Below are 24,765 nucleotides of genomic sequence, written 5' to 3' on the forward strand. Positions count from 1 at the left end.
ATGGGTGGATGAATGGAGGGATGGGTGGGTGGAGGGATGATGGATGGTAGGGGTAGATGGGTGGATGGAGGGATGGGTGAATGTATTGATGGTGGGGTGAATGAAGGGATGGGTGGATAGATGGCTGGGCAGAAGGATGGGTGGATTGGTGGATAGATAGGTGAATGGATTGAGGGATGGGCGGATGATGGATGGTGGATGGATGGGTGGGTAGGTGGATCCATGGATGGATGCACAGAGGGAAAAAGGCACATTGTATCAGACTCCAAAGGGAGAATTAATTGCAGCATAAAATGGGAGTCCAGGACCTCTCTTATTTCAGAGTTCATCGTGTAGATGGGAACAGTGTTTAACCCTTCCCTCTCCCACTGCCCTCTGTCAGCTGCTTCCCAGTTCCTAAATTATTGGCTCTGAAAGTGGGGGCTGGGGGAGTGGGGAAAAGAGTGGAGATGCTGAGACTTTCCCATGTGTCCAGCTTCCAGAGGCTTCCAGGACAGACTGTGGCACCATGGTTAGTAGCCAGGAGCAGGTTAGGGCATTATGGTACCTCCCCAAACAAAGCAGGGTGCTCCAGCTTCAGGCAGTCAGGACCCCATCTGCTCAGTGAGTGTCTGGTCAGCACCCACTCAGGCCAGGCTGTGTGGCAAATACAAAATAAGTTAAAAAAATAAAAATAAAGACATTCCATTATTTCAGTAGAAAGAATTTTTTTAAAATGTGTCACTGGAGGTACACTTGCTTTACATTTTTTGCTTTGGAAGATGTAGGGAAAAAAGTCATGAAATGTTTTCATTTCTCTGTGATTGAGCAGACTCTTAAAATATTAAACTATTGCTTAATAATTGATTAAAACTAATCTCTGTGGGAGCCAACCACCCATTTGGTAGGATCTCTTTAAACTTTTAGGGGCTTTTAGCTCCCCCTGGCCACCTAACCTTTCTCTTGTCTGATTCATTCTGGGCTCAGCAGACGTTTGGTCTCTTGTGGATTGATGATGTCAGGATGCTTCTGTCGGGCCGTGGGATGGCTGATGAGGCTGGATTCCGAACAAGGAACATCCTAGGGACACAGTGTCTGGAGAGGCAGTGAGGGAAGAGGAAAGAAATGTCTGTGAATAATTGTACTGCAGCTTCTAAAACTCGGGACGGGAGTCAGAGAAAACAGCCCTGTGGCCTTCAGAGCCGCTTAAGTTGTCTGTGACTTGAGTTTTTCCACACAATGACAATGGTGCCTGCCTCTCCATTTTCCCAGGAACGCTAAGCCATCGAGCAAAGTGGTTTAGAATGTGGGCGCAGGCATCCGAGCGTCTGGCTTCAAAACTTCCCCAGCAAGTTACCGAATGTGTGACCTTGGACGCGCTTTTTATTTTCTCTATACCTCAACTCCTTATCAATAAAATGAGGATAGTAATATTAATAGAAACCCTCTTCTGTGCAGATGAGGTGAGGCAATGCATGTAAAGTTCTTAGCACTGGCTAGGGCTGGGCAAAGGCAGGGCTCACTATGCATTTACTATGCTTATTAAGAGCTCAAAGGCCGGGTGAGCTGGCTCACGCCTGTAATCCCAGCACTTTGGGAGGCCGAGGCGGGCGGATCACCTGAGGTTGGGAGTTCAAGACCAGCCTGGCCAACACGCAGAAGCCCTGTCTCTACTAAAAATACAAAAAATTAGCCGGGTGGGGTGGCGCACGCCTGAAATCCCAGCTACTCGGGAGGCTGAGGCAGGAGAATCGCTTGAACCCGGGAAGCAGAGGTTGCGGTGAGCCCAGATCACGCCATTGCACTCCAGCCTGGGCAACAAGAGTGAAACTCTGTCTCAAAAAAAGAAAGAAAGAAAGAAAAAAGCCCAAAGGAGACTCTGAATTTTAAAACAACTACTTTGAGGCCAGGCACAGTGGTTCACGCCTGTAATCCCAGCACTTTGGGAGGCCAAGGCAGGAGGATCACTTGGGCCCCAGAGTTCGAGACCAGCCTAGACAACATGGTGAGACCCCACCTCTACAAAAAATGTAGAAATTAACTGGGTGTGGTGGAACATGCCTGTAGCCCCAGCTACTCAGGAGGCTGAGGTGGGAGGATAGCTTGAGCCAGGGAGTTCGAAGCTGCAATGAGCGATGATCATATCACTGCACTCCAGCCTGGTGACAGAGGGAGACCCTGTCTTGAAAAAATAAATAAAACAAAAACAACTACTTTGAAAAAGGGATCATTAGGTGAACAACTGAAACGTCTGAAACTAAACAGTCTCAGCCAGGCGCGGTGGCTCACGCCTATAATCCCAGCAGTTTGGGAGTCCGAGGCGGGTGGATCACCTGAGGTCAGGAGTTTGAGACCAGCCTGGCCAACATGGCGAAACCCTATCTCTACTAAAAATACAAAAATTAGCCAGGTGTGGTTGTGCATCCCTCTAATCCCAGCTACTTGAGAGGCTGAGGAAGGAGAATCGCTTGAACCCGGGAGGCAGAGGTTACAGTGAGCCAAGATGGCACCACTGCACTCCAGCCTGGGCGACAGGAGCAAAACTCCGTCTCAAAAAAGAAAAGAAAAGAAACGAAGCAGTCTCAAAGAAATGTTTGTACACTTGTGTCTATAGCAGCACTATTCACAACAGCCAAAATGTGGAAACAACCCAGACGTCCATGGGCACATGAATGGGTAAAGCAATGTGGTATGTACGTACAACGGGGTATTATTTAGCCCTGAAAAAGGAAGAAAATTCAGAGGTCGGGTGCAGTGGCTCACAACTGTACCTATAACCCCAGAACTTTGGGAGGCCGAGGCAGGAGGATTGCTTGAGCCCAGGAGTTCAAGACCAGCCTGGGCAACATGGTGAGATCCTGTCTCTATACAAAAAAAACAAAAAAAATCAGCCAGATGTGATGGCACATGCCTGTGGTTCCAGCTACTTGAGAGGCTGAGGTGGGAGGATTGGTTGAGCCCAGGAGCTGAGGCTGCAGTGAGCTGTGATCATACCACTGCATTCCAGCCTGGGCAAGAGAGCAGGAAAACGCCTCCCCCAGCATACACAAAGGAAGGAAATTCTGACCCATGCTACAACATGGATGAATCTTAAGACATGCTAAGTGAAATAAGCCAGTCGCTGGCCGGGGATGGTAGCTCATACCTGTAATTCCAGCACTCTGGGAGGCTGAGGCAGGCAGATCACTTGAGGTCAGGATTTCAAGACCAGCCTGGGCAACATGGTGAAACCCTGTCTCCACCAAAAAATACAAAAACAAACAAACAAACAACAAAACAATTAGCCAGGTTTGGTAGCACATGCCTGTAGTCCCAGCTACTCAGGAAGCTGAGGCATGAGAATCACTTGAACCCTGGAGGCGGAGGCAACAGTGAACCGAGATTGTGCCACTGCACTCCAGCCTGGGCAACACAGACCCTGTCTGAAATAAATAAATAAATAAATAAATAAATAATAAGCCAGTCACAAAGGGGCAAATACTGTATAATTCCACGTCTATGAGGTATTTATTTTATTATTGTTATTATTTTTGAGATGGAGTCTCGCTCTGTTGCCCAGGCTAGAGTGCAGTGGTGCAATCTTGGCTGACTGCAACCTCTGCCTCCCGGGTTCAAGCGATTCTCCTGCCTCAGCCTCCTGAGTAGCTGGGATTACAGTAGCCTGCCACCACGCCCAGCTAATTTTTGTATTTTTAGTAAAGACAGGGTTTCACCACATTGGCCAGGCTGGTCTTGAACTCTTGATCTCAGGTGAGCCACCCACCTTGGCATCCCAAAGTGCTGGGATTACAGGCATGAGCCACCATGCCTGGCCCTATGATGTATTTAGAGCAGCCAGAAAAATAGAGATAGAAAGTGGAATGGAGGTTGCCAGGGCTGGGGAGGGGAATGTGGAGTTGTCATTTAATGGGTGCAGAGTTTCAGTTTTGTAAGATGAAAAGAGTTCTGGAAATGAATGGTGGTGATGGTTGCATAACAACGTAAATTAACTTAATGCCACTGAACTGTGCACTCAAAAATGGTAATGATGATAATGTTATGTGTAGCTTACCACAATTCAAAATAATAAAAGGATGGGTGAGGTAGCTCACGCCTGTGATCCCAGCACTTTGGGAGGCCAAGGTGGGTGGATCACTTGAGGTCAGGAGTTTGAGACCAGCCTGGCCAACATGACAAAACCCCGTCTCTACTAAAAATACAAAAATTAGCCAGGCATGGTGGCGGGTGCCTGAAATCCCAGCTACTTGAGGGGCTGAGGCAGGAGACTGACTTGAACCTGAGAGGTAGAGATTGCAGTGAGCTGAGATCGTGCCACTGCACTCCAGCCTCGGCAACAGAGCGAGACTCCATCATCCTAGGCCTTGCACAGATGAGGTGGGGCCTTTGATTGAGAGCTCAGCGGGGACCACCATGCCCCCTCCCCACCTGCCCTGAGACATCCTCAGACCAGCCTCAAAGGCCCACAGCTGGATTGGCCAGCCTCACCTTTGCATGCTGTCGGTGGGAGTGGAAATGGATCCAGCCTCCTTGAAGGTGCCACTCAGGAAGATGTCCAGGAAATCTTAAACATGCGTGAAGGCAAGAGCTCCTGAGTGGTGGGTTGGGATCTGAACACAGCCCCACCTGGTTCTAGCACAGCCCTGGTCCTAATTCTTCTTGGTCCAGCCAGGCACCATGGGCTACATCATCCTAAGAAAGGGGAATAAAACCAGAGAGGGTAGAGTCAGGGCCTGGATCCACCCTGATCAGTCTCCCATCCAGAGAATATGAAAGGCAATGCCAGGAAGATGTTCCAAGGTCAAATGAACCATCTATGAACTCACGCTTCCTTCTACGGAGCCTGTGGCTTACAAAGCACTTTGGCCGGGCGTGTCTCTTCCATTTCCCTGGAGCCGCCCTGACCTGGGGAACACCGACCTCGTCTCCCTCTCTCTACAGACTTCTCCACTTAAAATGGCCAAGACAGGGGCTGCCTTTTCTGGGGGTTCTGGGGTATTCCTGGGGGAGACCAAGGCTGGGGGCAGGTTGATGGTGGAGGTGCAGGGTGCCCTGAACTGGGAGTCACACTGTAGGCTCCGCAGCAGCCGGAATAGGGCTCAAAATACAATAAGGATAAATAAAACTCAGGCTTCCTTTCTCTCTCTGTCTCTTTTTTTGAGATGGGGTCTTGCTCTGTTGCCCAGGCTGGAGTGCAGTGGCACAATCTTGGCTTGCTGCGGCCTTGACCTCCCATTCTCAAGCGATCCTCTCACCCCAGCCTCCCGAGTAGCTGGAACCACAGCACATGCCACCACGCCTTGCTAATTTTTTTCTATTTTTTGTAGAGATGGGGTCTCACTATGTTGCCCAGGCTGGTCTTGAACTCCTGGCCTCAACCTATCCTCCTGCCTTGGCATCCCAAAGTGCTGTGGCGTGAGCCACACTGCACTTGGCAGCCTTCCTTTTTTTCTTTCCTCTTTTTATCAAACCAATACAGGCAGGTGATTTTTTTAAAAGTCAGATTTTTAAAAAACCTAACAGTACAAAGAGGTTTATAAAGAAAAGGATTCCCTCCTGCTCCGCCTTTCTCATCCCCAGAGGTAACCTCTTTTGACGGTTTCCGTTTTAAATCATGATGGTGGTCACCTCCTCAGGTCCAAATAATATGGCTACAGTGCTGTTGCTTGATTTATGGACCTTAGAAATGGCCCACCGATTTCCCGCCGCGATCAATGAGGACTCAGCTCGTCGGCACTGCCACTCCCCGCCCCAGTTCAGTTTCCGAGTCTACCTCTAGTTCGTCGGCTGCTTACTTGCTAACTTGGAATTCCATCTGAGACCCAGCCTGAGGCCGTCACCTGTGGGCAGCGTCTGCTCTCCTCCTTGGGGATGGAGGGTACCACCCTTCCTGGACCCTCCCATGGTTTCCTCAGCTCTTGTCTGCTTTTCTCTGCCAAAGTTGGAAGTTCTCTCATCCTGCTCTGCAGGGCAGCTGCCTCCATGCCTGGTGGGCAGAGAGGGTCTTTCACTCCACAGCGTGCGCTGCAGTGTTCGCAGCGGGTCCCGCACGGCCAGGCATGTCCTCCCTACGTCCCCAGCTGCGCACTGGACACGCCCAAGTCACACTGGCCTGGACCCTTCCTGATGCGCCACCGCCACGGAGGGTCCCAACCACTTCCGGCTTTAGATGGCTTTCTGCTTGGCCCACGCCTTCCTCATGCTCACCCCACTTTGTGGGAAGTAGCAACTGTGGCCCTAATGTGCCCCTGTGCCACCCTGACTTTAGGTCGTGGACTCTGTCCAGGCTTCTCCTCAAAGTTCACATCAGCATCTTCATATCTGGACCAAAACTTTCTGGCGCAGACTTTTGTTGTTTCTGGGTTTCTAATGGCCTTTTTGTTTTTGGCGCTGCCTCTTTGGTTGCGCCCTGGAGTCCTGTTGCCTCGTGTACTTCAGCCTTCGGGTTGAGGCCGAGGTTCCTGTTGGACTGGGGGTGACTTTTGTCTGCCCACGTGGGTGGCAAGTGAGGAGCAGCATGGGGTTGGCTCTGGCCAGAGCCGAGATCTTCAGGGCAGTGGCCAAGCCCTGGGTGCAGGGGCCGCCCATGCCACCAACCTGACACCTCCACTTCCAGAGGGGGAAGCTGGTCTGAGTTTTATGGCCGCTGGCTGTCGAACCTGGACCCACAGAGCCAAGACCCTGTGCTGCGCCCGCTGCACCCTGAGCTGTCCAGAGGCCCAGCCCCTCCCTACACCGTGTCCTCCATGGCCCAGAAAGCACTTACGCACATGCTCACACAACACACACACCACACTCAATCCACACACATCACACACTACACTCAATCCATACACACCACACAGCACACACAAATCCACATACATACACCACACTCAATCCACACACACTATACAGCACACGCCACACTCAACCACACCTCCCCCACACACACCACACACAACACTCATACCTCACATCACACAACACGCTCAATCCACACACCACACACACTCACACCATGCTCAATCCACACACGCCACACACAACACTCATACCACACATCACACACCACACTCAATCCACACACACCACACATCACACACTATACTCAATCCACACACACTACACAGTACACACCATGCTCAATCCACACACCACATGCACATCACACTCAATCCACACACACCACACACACTCACACCACCTTCAATCCACACACACCACATACCACACTCAAATCCACATACTTACACCACACTCAATCCACACACACCACACACACTCATACCACCCTCAGCCACACACACCACACTCAAATCCACACACATCAAACACATACACACAACACACACACAACACACAACTTTCCTACCACACACCACACATACATACCACGCACACACACACTCACACCACCCTCAAGCCACACACACACCACACATCACACACACACTACACACAACACTCATGCCACACACATCATACACAGCACTCAATTCACTTCCACACATTCATACACCACTTACACACACACCCCACACTCAATCCACACACACCACACACACGGACACATACTACACACAAACACACACACACACACACACACACACACACACGGCATGGGCACCTCTCCCTGGGCTGGTGGGAGCGGAGGCCCCTCGAGAGGAAGGCAGGCCCTGTGCCCAGGAGCATCCCGTCTGCAGAAGGAGTCTGCCCTCCAGCGGGAGGAGTGAGGTACCGAAGCCAGGCCCCCGTGAGACCCTGGCAGGTGGGCGGTGAGGGAGCTCGCAGGTGAGGAGGGCGTGGGCACTGCAGGGCAGCGGGGACAGCCTGTGGAGCCGCCAGGAACCAAGGCAGCAGGCCTGGATGCCGGGTGCAGGGGCTTGGGCTTCATGGAGACCAAAAGGGCTCTCTGGAGGGTCTTGAGAAGGAAAGGGCTGAGGCCAGACTCCAGCCTTCTTAGAGCTCATCCTGGCTCAGAGTGGAGAATGGGCCTGGCAGGTGAGGGAGCTGCCTAAAGGCAGTGCGCGCTGAGGCCGCTGGCCAGGGACCTGGACCACCTGCCGTGGAACAGTGCGTACTGAGGCCGCTGGCCAGGGATCTGGACCACCCACCATGGACAGTTACACTGCTTCCCTCACCCATCCTCTGGTGACACATCTGCCGGTGACACATCCTCTGGCTGCTGTTAGAGATGGAATTTCACTCAGTCAGGCCTGGGGCAAACCACTCAGAGGACACAGGGGGCCAAGGGAGCCCAGGCAACTTCCTCGATTCGCACCTCTGTATGGGGGATCCAGGTCACTCTATTTTCTCACCATTTGAGGGGCCGGGTGCAGCCATGCTGCCGTTGCCCTGCATAGAGACAGGTGGCTGGGCTCGGTGGCTCACGCCTGTAATCCCAGCACTCTGGGAGGCTGAGGCAGGTGTATTGCCTGAGGTCAGGAGTTTGAGACCAGCCTGGCCAACATGGTGAAACCCTGTCTCTACTAAAAATACACAAATTAGCCGGGCATGGTGGTGGGTGCCTGTAATCCCAGGTGCTCAGGAGGCTGAGGCAGGAGAATTGCTTGAACCTGGGAGGCAGAGGTTGTAGTGAGCCGAGATCACACCACTGCACTCCAGCCTGGGCGACAGAGCGAGACTCTGTCTCAAAAAAAAAAAAATAGAGACAGGGTTTCACCACGTTGGCCAGACTGGTCTTGAGCTCAGGTGATTTGCCCACCTCAGCCTCCCAAAGTGCTGAGATTACAGGTGTGAACCACCGCGCCTGGCCCCTTTCTAGTCTTCTTAAAATTCAGTTTTCTGTCAAGAGCAGCAACCCAACTTTAAATTACTGTGGTCTGGGACTAAGTCACCTTGGTGTCATCCTGGTGTCACCCTGATGTCATCCTGGTGTCACCCTGATGTCACCCTGGTGCCCCAGCACCTAGCATGGCGCCAAATTGGTTTTTGCAGCAAGAATAAGTGAGTATGGCACTTACAATGGAAAAAAACCCAATAGACTTTATTTAATTAAAAACATTAACTTTCTCTGGCAGTCAAGGTTGGAGCCACCTGGGAGAGCCGGGCGTGGCAAACACACAGGCCCGTCTGGAAAGCTCTGCCCGCGGGACTCCTGACCCAGGTCCAGCACAAGCAGCTCAAGGTCAGCCTCAGGGCCTGACATCTCCCAGGAAGAATCCAAAACACCCCCGCTCCTCAGCAGCACTGTCCTCACTTGCACACCGTCCTCACCTGCGCACTGTCCTCGCCTGCGCACTGCCCTGCGCCCTCCCAACCTGCACTTAGCAAGGTCATGCCCTGAGGTTTCAGAACAAATCCAACTTTCAGGACAATTTGACTAGAAAATACAGGCCAAGAATCCACCCTGGGATCTTCGCTGCAGTATAGATTTTCTTGTTTTTGCCCTGAACGAGTCAGTTAACGATTCAGATTAACAAGAGATCTGAGCCTGGGAGTATCTGGGAGTCATAGAGAGAACAGCTACGGGCCAGGGCCATTAGCCAAGGGGCTGCTGGTGCTGGGAGGCCTGGGGCAAGCGGACGGGCGCACAGGCCAGCTTTGAGGGGGATGGGGTGGATGACTCTGAGCCCAGACCAGACATCTCCCCACCTCAGGCGCTGTCTCACGTGCCGCCTTGTGGGGTTAACTTTGAATGTCAAAGCCCAGAATTTTCACTAGGGTCGCCTTCCATCCTGTCCCTTCATTTGAGAAGCGGAAAGCGAGGCACCTGTGTGGGACTGGCCCAGGCCGTGCAGTGGCTCCCCAGGTGTCCTGGTGGCACGTGGGGCAGGAAGGTCGCATCAGTCAGGGTTCCCAGAGAGGCCGAACCACCAGGATGTAACACACACAGGGATGGATTGTCAGGAATGGGTTCGTGCACTTGTTGGGGCTGTAAACCCGGAGTCTGCAGGGCAGGCTGCAGCCTGGACACACCCACGGGAGTTGATGTTGCTGTTCTGAGACTGGAGGCAGGTTCCCTCCTCTCCCAGGAACCGCAGTCTTTCCTCTTGAAGGCCTTTCCTGTTTTGTTTGGCTTTTTCACAGTGTTGGAATGTACATTTTCTTTTTTTCTTTTCTTTTTTTTTTTTTTTTTTTGAGACGGAGTCTCACTCTGTCACCAGGCTGGAGTGCAGTAGCATGATCTCAGCTCACCGCAACCTCCGCCTCCTGGGTTCAAGCAATTCTTCTGCCTCAGCCTCCCAAGTAGTTGGGACTACAGGTACAGGCCACCACACCCAGCTAATTTTTGTATTTTTAGTAGACATGGGGTTTCACTATGTTGGCCAGGATGGTCTCAATCTCTTGACCTCGTGATCCGCCCGTCTCGGCCTCCCAAAGTGCTGGGATTACAGGCGTGAGCCACTGTGCCCGGCCCTGGAACGTACATTTTCTTAGCAGAACTTATTAAGAACATAATTACAAAAGAATTTCAACAAATCAATGATAGCATACAAAAGAAAGAAGGGAAAATATATTTTATTTAGACAGAGTCTCTGTCACCCAGACAGGAGTGCAATGGCGTGATCTTGGCCCACTGCAACCTCCACCTCCTGGGTTCAAGGGATTCTCCCACCTCAGCCTCCTGAGTAGCTGGGATTACAGGCACCCACCATCATGCCAGGCTACTTTTTATGTTTTTGTAGAGACTGGATTTCACCATGTTGGCCAGGCCGGTCTTGAACTCCTGACCTCAGGTGATCCACCCACCTCGGCCTCCCAAAGTGCTGGGATTACAGGTGTGAGCCACCGTGCCCAGCCAAAAATATCTTTTAAAGTACTCATTATTTTCACTTTGTTGGGAAGGTGGGTATTTATATTTAATAGTTGAGGGAATATCGAACGTTTCTTTTTAATAGATGCTAAGCAGGATAGTTAGTAACTGACATGTTTAATATTCAAAGTTAAAATACTTGAGAACAAGTATTAGGTATATAGGAAAATGGAATGGAAGTTTCTCCACGTTTGTCTTTCCATAGCCAAAAGAGGAAGAAACTTTTCTTCTGAGTCTCTCAGAAGAAATTCCAAGAAGACTAGAAGCCGCTGGCATGAAGAGTAAACGTCTAACTATCAAAACCATGGCATGAAAGCCCGGGGCCCCTGTAGAAACTGCAAAATTTGGAGGCCGTGGAATTTGTGATAATATTGCCAGGTGAGCACATCTCAAAAATGATATTGGCAATTATATTTCAGTATAGGTTGTTATAACTAACAGAAATGAAGAAAACCTGGGAGCCGGGACCGCGGGGGAGGGTGTCCTGGGCGTTTGCCGCCTGCTGAGCGGTTCGGTTCTCGACTCCCTGGCAGCCGGCCTTCAGGTCGGGCGTCTTCGTTGGTGACTTCTGCTTCGGCCCTCCCGGTGTGGCCGCTGGTTGGGCTGCACTGCTGTGATCCATCATCATCTCCTGAAGCTGCATCCTGTCCTGACTTGTCTCCACGCTTGCACACTGAGAAATGCAGCATGTTGATTCACTTGCTTAAGGAATGTCACACAAATCACAGCATTCTGAAATTTCTTGGTCGTTGTAACCATCTTGATTGGGAGATGAGAAAATGCCTGAAGAAGGAGTACATAGAAAAGAGTTCTGGCCAGGCACGGCGGCTCACGCCTGTAATCCCAGCACTTTGGGAGGCCGAGGCAGGCAGATCATGAGGTCAGGAGTTCAAGACCAGTCTGGCCAAGATGGCGAAACCCCGTCTCTACTAAAAATACAAAAAAATTAGCCAGGCATGGTGGCACACGCCTGTAATCCCAGCTACTCCAGAGGCTGAGGCAGAGAATTGCTTAAACCTGGAGGGGTGAAGGTTGCAGTGAGCTGAGATCATGCCACTGCACTCCAGGCTGGGTGACAGAGCGAGACTCTGTCTCAAAAAAAAAAAAAAAAAAAAAAGAGTTCAAGACCAGCCTGGCCAACAAGGCGAAACCCTGTCTCTACTAAAAATTAGCTGGGCGTAGTGGTGCGCACCTGGAGTCATTCCCCAGAGCTGGAGGTGGGTCCTGAATCACCACAGGCCTCACGGATGTCCCGCTGTCCCCTGTGTCCTGAGTCTCTGATGGTCAGGCCCCAGCACCCAGCCAGGCCGCCTCTGAGGAATGGCCACAATGGCAGGTTTGGAAAGCGGCCCAGACATCACAGATTTCTGTAATAATTCGAGATCATTTGGGGTCCAGCTCCCAGGCACTGTCTCACTTCATTCCTGAAGTGTGAAACTGTGATATTAGGAATTTGAATGCAGCCAGTCCCTCCTGACTGCTGGCGCCTGTCCTTTCAGGAGGGTGACGCAGGCCACTCCGTATCAGGGTGGATAACTCTGGGACCTGTTTTTTAACCCTTGATATTTACCGACTTTGGTCAGTTCACCAATCCCCAGTCTCAAATTTGCGAAAGTAAATGCTATGCCCTTTTCATAGAGCTGTCATCCATAAAAACTGCCACTGTGTTCCCTCACTCTGTCCCCCAATGAGCCCTGCAGCAGGTGGCCTGCTGCCACGCTGGGAGGTGCTCTGAGGACAAGCCCATGCGTGCTGGTGACAGCTGCAGCCCCTTCCCTCTGTGGTCCTGCCTGGCTGCTGGTCCAGAGCCCCTTCCCCAGCCCAGGATGGCTCTCCATCCCTTTGGGTGCCTGAGAGAGCAAACACCTGGCCTCATATCACCGGCAGTTGTGGACTGGCTGGACGGTGCTGAGAGCGGGAAGGAAAGAGGGGCAGAGGGCATCTGAGCCTGGATTCCTGCTCTTTCTGCCAGCTCTGACCTGGACCCACACCTCCTCCCAGCCCCCATCCAAAGCAGAGAGGAGGCACAGTCAGAAAGAGAAAAGGAAAAGAGGAAAGAGGGGTGCAGGGACCAAAGTGGCACGCTTCAGGTACCACAAAGTGATGAGGCTGCACCCCAAACCCCATCACCATAATCATCTGCTATGGACTGAGCATGTTCATCTGTCCACCACTGCATCTGGCTCTCTGTATAAATTATCTCACATACAGAAGCAGGTCACAGCCCACCTTGTGCCTCCCCTCTCTTCTCTGCTGCCCCCTTGCAATCATGCAAACTCATCATCCATCTTAAAAATACGGCTGGAATGGGGAGCATACCCCTTCAAATATCAGTCTCTTAATTGAAAGATGTGCAAAGACACAGTTTGTACACAATGCTTCATTCTATTAATTTCTGCATTGTTGTCTATTTGTAATGTTATGTGTTCATAACAAACTCTTTTTTAATGTTATGATTTGGTTTTTTGTTTGTTTGTTTTGTTTTGTTTTGTTTTGTTTGTTTGTTTTGTTTTGTTTTGTTTTGAGACAGAGTCTCGCTCTGTCACCCAGGCTGATGTGCCGTGGCACGATCTCGGCTCACTGCAATCTTTGCCTCCCAGGTTCAAGCCATTCTCCTGCCTCAGCCTCCCAGGTAGCCGAGATTACAGGTGCCTGCCACCACACCTGGCTAATTTTTGTATTTGTAGTAGAGACGGGGTTTCACCATGTTATCCAGGCTGGTCTCAAACTCCTGACCTCAGGTGATGTATCTGCCTTGACCTCCCAAAGTGCTGGGATTATAGGCATGAGCCACTGCACCTGGACTTGTTTTACTGAAATCACTGCAGCAGGCTTTGAGTGCCTATTAGTGACTCACTTTCACTAAGCAAGAGGTAGATTTTAGGTCTGCAACACAGCACATGCCCTTGACAAGCTCACAAACTTGTAGGAGGGATAGGCCTAGACCTGTAGACCATGTGTAGGAGGGACCAGGCATAGCTCCCAGGGAGGGGGCTGCCCATAAGGTGGTCCCCTTGTCCAAAGTGAAATGGCTCATATGACGCAGCCTCCGCTGTTCTGAATTCTGCCTCTAAAGAACCCAGAAAATGCTGTCCCGCAAGAGGATTCCTTAGGTAATGACTTGAGTCCATGAGTTCTCCTAGAAGCATTTCTCAAGTTAGACTGAAGAAAACATTTTCTTTTGAGCCAAACTTCCTTTCATTGGTATAATCCTATATAGGTAGCCAAAGCCCTTTTACTTGTATCATCTACTTTTATTCTTACAACAACCTTAGGGAGTGGGTAGGAAAAAAACCTACTCTCACCCCATCTCACAAATAAGGGAAATTACAAGTGTATTGAGTGGTGAATTTTGGGAAAGAAAATCTGTTCCTTGTCCAGAAATTCATTTATTCATTTATCTTTGCATCCATCCATGCATCCATCCATCTACCCACCCACCCATCCACCCATTCATCCACCCATCCACCCTTCCACCCATCCATCCACCCATCCACCCTTCCACACGCTCACCCATCCATCCATCCATCCACCCATACATCCATCTACCCACCCATTCATCCATTCAACCATTCATCTATCCACCCATCCACCCACCCATCCATCCACTCATCTATCCATCCATCCATCCATCCACCTACCCACCCATCCATCCATCCATCCACCCACCCATTCAACCATTTATCCACCCATTAAACCATCCATCTACTCATCCATCCATCCACCCATCCATCTATCCATTCACCCACCCATCCACCATCCACATTCATCCAACCATCCATCCTCCATGTATGTGTTGGGTGGGTCCCTATTAACCAGTCCCAGGGCTATATGCTGGAGGACGAAGGAGGCCCTAGCTTTCAGATAACTCCCAGTCTGGAATGTTTGGATCCTGGAGATTATGGCAGTGGCTCATTTTCTCCTTAACAACTCAATATTATTACCTTACCCAAATACAGTCTGAGGACAGGCAAAGCAGGAAGCAGATTCCTTTTGTTGGATTTGGGGTGTGGGTGCAGCTGCAAGCAGTAAGGCACAGAGAAGAATACTGGTGTCCCATAAGCCCCTGAGGGTCACCACACTAAGTGCTGGGTCGTAAGTTGTATCAAATGTACTGCCTGAGCCTTTAGTCAATCCTGTGAGAGGATTTCTGGTCTCTCCCTCAACACTAAGAGGTAGCAAATCTTCTCTTGATGGATTAATGGATCTAAGAGTCACGAGGGCTCCTGATTTATAGCCTGCATTCACGTCCGCCCTCTGCATAGCCTGGCAGAATCTTAGAGGAAAGTTCTTGGGCAGCAGGGTCAAGTAAAGGTTGTTATTTTAAAGAGAGGGGAGAACATTGTGTCAGCACAGGAAGGATGTCATGAAGAATGGGACTTGGCAGTTCCCTGCGGCTGGGAGGAGGGTCCACATAGTACGACAGCTTTCTGCCTTCCCAATCCAGTCACTCATCCCTTTTAGAGCTCAGACTCTGGCAAACAGACTCATAATAACCCAACTCACAAGAGACTGAATGATGGCAATGTGCTTCTTCCTAGTAGGAGGTAGGTTCCCAGATCTGCAGCCAGGGCCTCTGGCCTGCAGTAGGTCATCCCCCCTGGAGCCGAGCCAGGAAAGAAGAGCCTTTCATGTATGTTACCACATGTAAGCCTCTTACAGCCAACTCCTTAAGGAGCTATGACTGAGGTTCACTGAAGGGGCAGGAAGTATCCCAACGTGGCCCAGCTTGCCAGAGAAGAGCTGGACTTTAACTCAGGCCCAGGGCTATTTCCCGGCCTTCCTTCCTTCTTCTCTACCTGGCCCAGTGGCCCACCATAGCCTAGTTGTTAGACCCTAGAGGTCAATAAACCTAGTCTCTTCCCTGGAGACTGAACTGTAGTCCAGAATTGAGATTGTGCATATGTGACACGTGATTCCTGGATACATAAGACAACACACAGAGCAGAGGGATTGATCCTTGCATTTTCGCAGTCAGGGAGATGCTGAGCTGTGTCTCTGACGGTGAATATAGAATTGTAACCAAGGGAGCTGATGTTCTCAGGAGATGTTTGCAGCCGGGTGGAGAAGCTCAGTGCATGCTTTTGGGGCTACTTCTGGTTAAATAATAGAGAATAAGTGAGCCCACAATGTAGAGATAATGTGAGCGAGTGTTTTGTTGCGTAAGGATGTGAGAGTCTGAGGGTGTGTGGCGTGGACGCAGAATGTGAGATTATTGGAGAGAGTGAGGCTGAGGAGGCTGCAGCGCAGGCTTGGGGGATAATTGGAGGATGCAGTTCCCAGGGAGAGAAATAAGGAGTCCAGTCATGGTTAGAAACACCAAATGATTGTACTCATTATTTCTGGCTCAGTAACAAATTACTCCCAAACTTAGTGACTTGAAACAACTTTGGTTATTATGGCACAGATTTGGCAGGTCAGGAATCTGGCTGGGAGAGCTGGTCCCTCTGCTCCGGGTCCCCCCAAGGCCATGGTCATCTCAAGGCCCCTCTGGGAAGGACCCTCTTTCAAGCTCATTCACACGGCTGCTGGTGGGTTTCAGTTCCTTGGAGGCCGCTGGACCGAAGCCTCCCTGGGTTCCTTGCCACGGAGGCTGCCCCGTAGAGCATCACACAACACGGCAGCTTGTGTTGTCAGAGCACGCAATCAGGAGGGCCAAAAGAGAGGGGACCAGCAAGGCGGAGAGTGACAGCAGGATGGAAGTCATAGCCATCCGTAACTTAGCCGTGGAAATGACATCCCATCAACTTTGCTGCAGTCTCTTCCTAGAAACGAGCCACTAGGTCCAGCCCACGCTCAAGGCATGAGCAGCAGGAATGGGACCACTGGGGCCTGTCAGAAGCTGCCTGGAAAAACGACTAAACAGGAATCAAGCATTTGCTGTGTGGTGGACACCAGCTAAGCCTTTTATGTGCACTCTGTGCTATGACCCTTCACAAAACCCTACCAGGAAGAGGTCCTGTTATTATTCTCATTTCGTAGATGAGGACATTGAGGCTCAGAGAGGTTGGGTAACCTGCTCAAGGTCACACAGCCAGAGAACAGCAGAGCTGGAACATGAACCCAGGCCTGCTGACTACAAAGCCAGGACCTCTCCAAAGCAGAGGTCTCCCTGTCCTCCCTTGCAAGCTTGGACAGGAAGTGGGGCGAGGTGGGGCCGGGAAAGCCACCTTCCCAGCCAGCCTGCCTGCCCTCTGGCTCCACCGTCTCTGATCTTTTTCCACTGTCTTTGCTCGTTTGACTTTTCCCCCGTTGTTCCTACTTTCTTCATCCAAACAAATCCTGTCTGCTCACATTTCAATCTTCCAGCTGGGTGCCAGCCAGAGTCCTCCCTTCCCTTGAGTATGCAAGATTGGCATGGCCCATGCAGATTTGCCACAAGCAGAGTGGGCTGCTGCCTCCGCATGGAGCAGGGGGCACCAGGGGACTCTCTTGCTGTCCCCAGTGTCTCCCGAATGGCCTGCCCCCACGCCTGGGTGGTCACCATTAGCAATCGCTTCATTTGGGTTATAGCAGCGAGGATGCTGGCGGTTCCTCCTGAAACCAGGGGAGGCAGAAGCAGCAGCAGGCAGGGAGGCCTTTCCCTACGCACACCTGAGACTCCCAGATTGCTTTGGTAGCCAACAGCCAGCTGGGAGCTGGGCCTCAAGGAGTTGGGATATAGGACAGGTCACTTAAAAAAAAAAAAAAAAAAAAAGTGTGGTAAGGGCCGGGTGCGGTGGCTCATGCCTGTAATCCCAGCACTTTGGGAGGCCAAGGTGCGTGGATCAAGAGGTCAGGAGTTCGAGACCAGCCTGGCCAACATGGTGAAACCCCGTCTCTACTAAAAATACAAAAATTAGCTGGGTGTGGTGGCGGGCGCCTGTAATCCCAGCTACTCGGGAGGCTGAGGCAAGAGAATTGCTTGAAACCAAAAGGCGGAGGTTGTAGTGAGCCAAGATCGCACCACTGCACTCCAGCCTGGGCAAAAAAGCGAAACTCAATCTAAAAAAAAAAAAAAATTGTAGAAACATACAAATAACATAAAATGTACTCTTGTACTCACTTTTGTGCACAGTTCCGGGGCATTCGGCTCATTCACATGATTGTGCAGCCTTCACCACCATCCTTCTCCAGAGCATTTTCATCTTCTCAAACAGAAACTGTCCCCATGAAACATAAACTCTCCACCCCACCCACCGCCCCCAGCCCCTGGCAGTTTCCATTCCACTTTCTGTCTCTGCAAGTCTGACTGTGTTAGGGGCTTCATGCGAGTGGAAGTTGACAGGATTTTTTTTTCTTTGAGACGGAGTCTTGCTCTATCGTCCAGGCTTAGAGTGTAGTGGCTTGATCTCGGCTCACTGCAACCTCTGCCTCCCAGGTTCAAGCGATTCTCCTGCCTCAGCCTTCAGAGTTGCTAGGATTACAGGCGCCCGCCACCACACCGGGCTAATTTTTGTGTGTTTAGTAGAGACAGGGTTTCACCATATTGGCCAGGCTGGTCTCAAACTCCTGATCTCAGGTGATCCACCTGCCTTGCCTCCCAAAGTGCTGGGATTACAGGCGTGAGCCACCGCACCCAGCTCAGCATTTGTCCTTTTTTATTTGGCTTCTTTCGCTTAGCATAATGTCCTCAAGGCTCCTCTGTGTTGTAGCCTGTGTCAGTGTTTCATTGCTTTTCGAGGCTAAATAAGGTTCCATTGTATGGAGACACCACGTTTTGCGTATCCGTTCACCTAGCAATGAACACTTGGGTTGCTTCCGCCTTTTGGTTGTGTATAAAGATGCCAGGAACATGGGTGTGCAAATATTTGTTCAGGACAAGTCACTTTTGGTGATGAACCAAGAAGGGGACAGGTGTGGAGGGTGGGGCTGCTGGAGCTGCCAGCCTTGGAGGGAAAAGCAGAGTGGGGGGTGGTGGGCTGGAGGAGGTCTGGAGCCTGGGGGAGGTGCAGGGGAGGGAGTAGGGAGTGGGGATGAGGTGGGCAGCAGCAGGGATATCTGTAGGAGAGGCTGCCTTCCCATGATACCACCTGCCTTGGGCAGAACTATGTTTTCTCCATAACTGGGGTCTCCCTAGCATTCCAAAGAGGTAGGGATATTTGGGGAACCTGAGAGCTGTCAAGAAACAGCTGTCAGGCAGCTGAACCTAGACTTGCTGGCCCATATTCAGGATTGCTTCCAAGGTCGGGCTCAGCCAAGCCTGGCGGGAAAGAGGCAAATGCTGGTCACTGTCCGGCAATGCATGATGTGGCAAAGGGACTGGGCTGCTGTGATGCAGAGCACTGCTCATATGCATGGGTCAGCTAATGCCTGGTAACAGACAGGACCTCAGGGGCTGCACTAGCACTCAGGGCTTAGCAAGTTTCTGTATTGGCCAGTTATTGGCACAATAATGATGAATGCCAAACCAGTCCCAAGCTCGGGGGCTAGCTCAGCATCACTGATTTCCTGGGCCTGTGGCTGGCATGGCTCTGCCTCACACCACAGATTGGGCTGGGTCTCCCACCCTCCTGGGCTCGCTCGGCTTATGAGGCAGCTTCTTGGCCTGGTGACGGCAGAGGCAACAGAAGGCAAGCCCACCCACGCACGCACGTCTGCAAGCCCCTGGCTTTGCTCTGCCTGTCTTGCTGGCCAAAGCTAGCCTCAAGGTCACACTGGACGTCCAGGGTCAGGGAAGCAGATTCTACCTATGTGGGAGGAGCTGCAAGTCACATGACAGAGGGCAGGGACACAGGGAGGGGTGAGAATTGGGGCAAAGCTGCCACCTTTCTGGAATGTTCCAAAAGAAGATGGACGACTACTGCTCCTCGGCCCTGGAAGGGAGAGTTCTTTTTTCCCCACTATAAAGTTTTCTGATTCCAATTCCAAAACGCTATGACTCTTAATCAATGCCTGATGAACCATACTTGAGCAAACATAATTTATTCTCTGTCAAGATCATCCTGAGGGGATCGGGTGTCTTTGTTTCCCTCCTAAATCCCCTGCGAATTCATCTTTTTTATTCCAGGCTTACTAGGAAATAAAAGATTTTGTCTGAGGGCTGATGGGTATTAGCAGAGCTATGTGGAGCTTGAGTCGAAACTTGGAATGTTTGTGGATCAAAACCGAGCTGTGCTGGCAGCGTCTGGGAGGAGGGTGCACTCGCTGAAACTCTGCCCGAGTTGTGGCTGTCAGCTGCCTCGACTGCCAGACCAGACTCGCTGTTTTGGGGCCGGGTGGGGGGGGCGGTGGGGGGAATGTTGTTATGGATTGTGCTGGAAGGTTTTCTTGCTCTTGGCTTTTTTGGTGAAGGGCCTGGATTACTGCAGAAAATCCAGCTTATGTGTCCAAGGGCAAAGCAGGCCTGTTTATCTTTAACTTTTACATGCTTCACACATCTCCTGAGGTTTGACTGTAAGCAGGATTTGTGTCTTCCCTGATGCAAGAAAACAGGAGGCAGGCACTGAGCTTGCAGGAGGCAACACAGCCAGTGCACAGCTTGCCATATGCTTAACGTGGCTCTAAGAAGAGAGGGTTGTTTTTTTAATATTAAAAATGGCTATGGGAAAATCTGCCCTAATGCTATTAAGCAGTGCTGACATGAGATGTGTGTGGCTGTAACTTTCTGATTGGATTTGGGATCTAGGCTGCAGCCAGCCAGACGCTGGAGACACATTCCTGAGCCACCTCAGCCCCTGCCTCTTTGCCGAGCTGCGGCTATTCTTTGGGGCACGCAGGTAGATGCAGAGAGACTGAAGTCTTCAGAGGTGGGTGTGCACAGAAGTGTGATTCCCAGATCAGGGAAGACTTTGGCCACCAGATGACATTTGGCAAAGTCTAGAGGCCTTTTTAATTGTCACAATTGGGAGGAGGGAGGTACAGTAGCATCTGGTAGATAGAGGCCAGGGACGCTGCTCGACGCCTACAGCAGATGGACTCACAGCCAAGAATCATCTGCCCCTAACATTATTCAGCCTTAACTTACAAAGGAAGGAAAATCTGATGCATGTGTGCTGTGGTTTGAGTGTGTCCTCTCCAAAATTCTGTGTTGAAACTTCATGTCCATGTGTCCTAATTGCCTTAAGAGGTGATTAGGTCAAGAGAGCACATCCCTCCATAAAGGGATTAGTGCCCTTATAAAAGGGCTTTGAGGCTGGACACAGTGGCTCACACCTGCAATCCAGTACTATGGGAAGCCAAGGTGAGTGGATCACTTGAGCCCAAGAGTTCAAGACCAGCCTGGGCAACATAGTGAGACCCTGCCTCTAAAAAAAAAAAAAAACTGGGTGTGGTGTCACATGACTTTAGTCCCAGCTATTTGGGAGGCTGAGGCGGGAGGATCACTTGAGTACAGGAGGTCGAGGCCATGGTGAGCTGTGATTGTACCATTGCACTCCAGCCTGGCAAACAGAACGAGACCCTACCATAAATATACTACTACAAATAAAAGAGCTTTGGTGAAGGGAGTTTGTTGAGTTTGTTCCTCTTGCCTTTCTGCCCTCCGCCACGTGAGGACACAGCGTCCCCCCCACCAGGAGGAGGCAGTGCTCCAAGTGCCATCTTGGAAGCCAGGCTGGACCCTCTCCAGACAGCGAACCTGCTGAGCCCCGGATTTCGGACTCCCAGCCTCCCTGGCAAAGGCCCGTGTCCTCTTCCAACATGGTCTAGTGGCTACATCTTTGGGAGGGGGCGAATGCTGAGGCCTCACATGGTGGACCCACTCCCTCTGGCCCTTTGGTAGGGACCCTAATTCCATCCGTGAAGGCTCCACCCTCGTGACCTCTTCACCTCTTAGTGTCACCTCTTAATCCCATTACAATGGTGAGTAAATGTCAACATATGAATTTTTGAGGGGACACCATCATGCAAACCATGGCAGTGGTGCCGGCTACGTAAGTAGCTATGACTGCAGAGGTCACCATGGTCATCTCACATGCATGTCACTCAACCATCAAAACTCACCCAACAGCAGTGGCCCAAAGCCCCCCACCCTGCCCCACTTGTACCCACAGGCACTCCAGTCCCAGCTCCAAATTACATTTGTGCAGCCTTATTTCTCCAAGCGGCTTCCCACAAGCTTGAGATGCAGGTGGTCGTCAGGGAAGGTCCTCATCTCTCCCCATTGGCCAACTTGGTTTTATATCACCTGCCCTGAAGTCCCTCTGCCAGAGGAGAGCCAGTGACTGTGCCAGGTGCTTCCTCGGACACACCCAAGCTGCCGTCTTAAAGAATCACCCCGTCAAGCTCTGCCACATTTTGTCATCCGGCCCCACACTTCCTTCAGCTGTATCTCCCACCGTTCCCAAATCCAACAACGGCGCCTGTGCATGGCCGGGAGCGCAGAGAGGCAGGGGTGGGAGTTCCCCCAGAGCCTGGCTCCAGCTCACAGCTCAGACACCCCGTGGCCCTCCTGCCCTGGGCCCGGATGAGTCGGGAATACAGGACTGCTCTTCAAGGTCCCCCCTTCCCCGTCTGCAGCCAGTCAGCCTCTGAGTCCTTATCATCTGTTTCCCAAATAGTTCCAGATCCCTCCCTCTCTGCCCTTCCCCCCTCATGCCCCGGTTTGGGCCACCATTACAATTTACCTGGATTACCTCTGCAGATTCCCAGGCTGCCGTTGGCAACAGTGGAAGGTGCAGATGGGGGCGAGGAAGATGGTGGCGCACTGCCTCTGTCCTTCTCTGCTCTGAGTTGGAGCCAACCCCGAGGTCTCCTTGCCCCTGGCACGCCCAATCTCATGGTCATGCACCAGAGAAGTGGCCGGGAAGCTCCCCGGGGCCTGGTCACTCGGCTTAGTTGGCTCTGTCACTTCCCCCCCTGCACCTGCTCAGCCCATTGACTCTCTGACTGCACCTCAGCCCCTGCCCCCCGCCAGGCAGTCACCTGCACTTCTGCATCCTCCAGGGGCCTCTCTTTCCCACCTCAGGGCTCAGTGCAAACGGTGCCTTCTTTCTCGAATGTGGATAATGGAGGAAAAATGTTGCTTCCCCACGAAGCCTTCCCAACCGCCTAATTTGGGTGCAGTGTCCCATCCTGGGCCCCTAGCCCCTGTTGCAGTGCACGGTGGTTGACGACCCATCATCCTTCTCCCCTCAGGACAGAGGCCGTGTCTTGCTTGTGGACCCTTGATCCTGTGTGAGGGGCACGTGCCTCCCAAATGCCTGGGCTCAGCCTTCTCTAGAGGCTTCTTCACTTCGTGGGGATCCTCTCAGTGTGTCGGCCACATGATTCCCCTCCACTGATTCATCCAGCAAATTCATTCCCCTCCACTGATTCATCCCTGAGCATTGACTCTGATGGGCACCAGGGCTGTAGCAGACCCAGGCAGACCTCGCTCTCACTGGCCTCTCCTGCCGAGGAGAAGCAGACGATAAACAATGGCTGGGCTATGGCGCAGCCATAGCCAGACGATAAACATTGGGCGGTGGCGGCGCAGTGGAGAGAGCTCAGACAGGGGGAGGGCACAGAGAGAGGCTGAGGGGGCTATTTTGGGAGTAGCCATAGAAAACTTCTCTGAGTGACGACGTTAGAGACCTCAAGGAAGTGAGGGAACAAGCAAGTGTTGCTGGCGTTGGGAACAGCAAGCGCCGGGCTTGGGGTGGCCCAGGGAGAGCACGGGTCAGCACGCCTGGAGTTCGGCAGCGTCAGGGAGGTAACAGGGTCGGATCCTGTAGGGCTTGGGGGTGATGTTAAACACTCTGGAATCATCCTGCATGAGATGGGGTCATTGGACGTTTTTGAACCCTGGGGGTTCCTCCTCTGATTTAAGCTTTATGAGACCCACTTTGCCAAGTTCCCGCTATACACTCTATCATTACATCCTCACAAATTGCCTGGGCACAGTGGCTCATACCTGTAATCCCAGCACTTTGGGAGGCCGAGGTGGATGGATCACTTGAGGTCAGGAGTTCGAGATCAGCCTGACCAACATGGTAAAACCCCGTCTCTACTAAAAATACAAAAAAATAAAATAAAATAAGTGTAGTGGCAGGCACTTGTAATTGCAGCTACTCGGGAGGCTGAGGCAGGAGAATCGCTTGAACCCAGGAGGCAGAGGTTGTAGTGAGCCAAGATCATGCCACTGCGACAGAGTGAGACTCCATCTCAAAAAACAACAACAACAACAAAAATAAATCAATATATGGGTAATCTTTTCCCCATTCTACAGTTGAGAAAACTGAGGCTCAGAGAGAAAGGGTAGTGACTTACCTGAGGGTGCAGAGCTTGAGTGTGTTGAACTTAGCTGGAATCTGGCTCAGATTCATTCTAAAGGCCCCACTCCAGCTGCCCTGCAGTAGGAATGGCTTGACCACTCTGCTCCACAGGCCCAAAGACAGGATGGGGTCAGGGCCAAAATGAGTGGTGGTAAGGTCCAACTTGGTTCTTCGAGAAGTAAATCAGCTCCTGAGACGTCGGTCTTCCAGCTGCACCCTGTCACTATTGAGACCTAGCCAAGCACTTGGGGGCAATTATATGGGTGGCTGTGGCTGTATTGGAAGGCCTGAGAGAGGAGGGAGTCACAGGTGACCCTCTTGAGCAGGAGACTCGGGCCCAAGATTCAGGGACTGCCACCTTGGTGACAGTGTCAATGTTGGATGATTTTAGGTAAATGATGTCTTCACAGAGGCCTTTAACCCAGCGGAAACCAGCTTGGCAGGTACATGCTTTTTTCCTTCCTTTTCGGTTTCATTCTACCAACCTCCCTGATTGGGTTATAGGTGGGGTTCTCCGAAGCTCCCTGGAAGGCCCCTCAGGCTTACTCGGGAGTGTGGAGGTGGAGGGGATTATTTGCTCACTCCCCAGGAGCAGAGGAGGGAGACTGTCCCTTGATTGGGGGATGCTCTGAGAGATGCCGTCTGCTGTGAGGCGGGAAGAGGAGGGGCTCCCCGGTCCTCCCGGCTGCTCTTCCCACCTCTTTTGGGAGCATGGGATGGAAGATGCATAAAAATTCAAACCATCCTGAAAATAAATGAAAGGAAAATATATATATCCAAGAAGGAGATAACCATAGCAATCACTTTCACTCAAAGGTAATAAAAATAAGGATCGTAAACATAAACTCGGAAATT

The 24,765-nt window shown here is 51.5% G+C and overlaps 1 long non-coding RNA gene across 1 annotated transcript; it reads right to left on the minus strand.

Moving 5' to 3' along the window:
- Positions 1–730: 730 nt before the first annotated feature.
- LOC117976642 (uncharacterized) lies at positions 731–24,552 on the minus strand. The gene is made up of 4 exons (XR_004667416.3): positions 23,906–24,552; positions 4,465–4,668; positions 3,125–3,211; positions 731–1,074 (listed from the first exon to the last, which is right to left on the minus strand). It is a non-coding gene; the product is annotated as an uncharacterized LOC117976642 (long non-coding RNA).
- Positions 24,553–24,765: the final 213 nt, after the last annotated feature.

The sequence above is a fragment of the Pan paniscus genome, chromosome 19 (assembly GCF_029289425.2).
Source record: "Pan paniscus chromosome 19, NHGRI_mPanPan1-v2.0_pri, whole genome shotgun sequence".
Taxonomy (NCBI): domain Eukaryota; kingdom Metazoa; phylum Chordata; class Mammalia; order Primates; family Hominidae; genus Pan; species Pan paniscus.